Here is a 2,147-nt window from a genome sequence, read left to right on the forward strand (position 1 = left end):
ATGCATCTTGTAGAAAGTACAACTAGAGTCTCTTTGGAGGCCAGGATGGTGAAATTTTGTCTCACATACTCAGGACATGTTGTGGGCAGTATATTCCTTGGAAAAAATGACACCATGGTTGGAAAGGTGCCAAACTAATATATAGATTTTCATGAAGCCTAGGCAATAACCTCCTAGGCACATAGAGTTCCCTCACCTCTGAGAAAGTCTGATTATCTTAGCAGTTTATGTAGATAGATGTTTGTTAGACATTGTAGACACCTTTACTGAGTGAGGTAAATCATTTCTCCTTGAACAAGTATATCATTTTCCAGGTTTGGGGTGCCCAAAGTTGTTCTATGAGACAATAAGCTTGGATTTAGTGCCAACAAACCTTATTTCTCCAATTGGCCTCAGTAACCCCTATTTGGACTCACTTTCCCTGCCTATAAGTATTCAGACGTAAGAGTTGTTCCTATGCTACCCCATCCCAGCACTCATATGACCCAAATCCCCTTGTACCTTGAGTGTGGCAGTCTCTGCAGGGTCTCTGTGTCTTCTCACCCTGAGAGCAGTTCCTTTTCTTTGATCAGGATCCTCTTCCCAGATGAACTCCACTATCAAGCTCACAGCGGAATACACTGTAATGCTTTAGACATTGGCTTTTATAGACTAAACAGAAGACAGGATATTCCCATGGCACCACCCTCCTTTGTGATTATTTTATCCACTCTGGAGAATGGAGAACAGTCTTTGGCTGTAGGAGGGACAGTGTTTACTTGCTGGAGAAAGGATCTTCAGATACACCCTGTCAGACAGATTAGGCATGGTTAATAGGTGTAAGTCACACGTAGGTGTTGAATTGATCTTATAATAGATGCATTCTGGAATAAGAATCAGAGTGACTCTATGAACAACATTCTTTGTTGTGTTGTTTTATTGTTTAATTTCCCAACAGGTATAATAAAATAATTTACTCATTCACTGAACAATAATTTTTATAATGATGTTGTTGGTAGGTTCCATGGAATTGCCACTAGTAAAGGCAACTAATTCTTCCCCTCTTCACAGGACCTACTTTGCTTAAATCCATTTTCAGCATGAGTAAGAATTTACTCTACAAGCAGAGATTAGAACTCTACCAAGACAACTATAGGGTTTTCTCCCACTTACTATTCAGCTCCTCTTCTAGATTAGGGTTACGGTGCTTTAGAGACTTATGGGAAGGAGGTGTGCTATGACAAGGAGAAAACAGAAATACCTTTTGATTTTTGGATTAATGAATACAATTAAGTCACTGAGTATGGACAGATAAAAGCTATTTACTGCCCCATATAGTACTGTGTATTTAAAAATATATATACTTCACACCACTTTATTCTCTTTCAAGGGCTTGATTGCTTTAAGCAGATCTTATGTTTTTACATCACATCTTGTTGGGAATGATACTAAATCTCAAAGGAGGTAATGACTACAGTATCCTCATTTCTGACAAATTTCAAAGAATCTTGAGATCCAAGTCTTTCTGTGGTGACGGCAAGAACCTAGACTGCATTATTCTGTAAGATGTTTTCTTCTTCTTCTCTAGGCCTCATTGTGTTTGTATGGTTGAAATTTTAGTTAACTTTTATTTTTTTTTTTTACAACCTTAAGTTTGCGTGGATTTTTTTTCCCCCTTCTCATCTTCTACTTTATAGATATGAGTAGCCTCCTTCTCTACCCTATCTGTAACTACCAACAGTGTCATTTATTTAAAATACCGGTTTTTGTTCAAACATTCCTCTTGGTCGTAGAAACCTCGTGTATCCACTTGCCTTACAGTGGTAACTTGAGGTTGCTGTGAGGCTTGAATACTGCCACACAGATGGGTCAAATGTGTTAATGGTTGATTTCCAATGGTGGACAATATTGGGTGGAGCTCCCTGATTAAAACAATCTTGGAAGGAGGAGTGGCATACACTTCCATAATAGCTTGCCTCCAGAAAATCTATGAACCTGGAAAAAGGATGAAAGACACCCAAGCTTTGAGGAATCTTCTTCATAGGGACACTATGAGTCGCCAGCGACTCGAGGAAACATAACCACAACAACATGTTGTTTATAAATCTTCATACCTTTATTATACTTTTTTTCCTTATAAACTCACTTCTCAATTTTTACTGAAGGAA

The sequence above is a fragment of the Elephantulus edwardii genome, unplaced genomic scaffold, assembly GCF_000299155.1.
Source record: "Elephantulus edwardii isolate Elephantulus edwardi_28Jun2011 unplaced genomic scaffold, EleEdw1.0 scaffold00188, whole genome shotgun sequence".
NCBI classification, from domain to species: domain Eukaryota; kingdom Metazoa; phylum Chordata; class Mammalia; order Macroscelidea; family Macroscelididae; genus Elephantulus; species Elephantulus edwardii.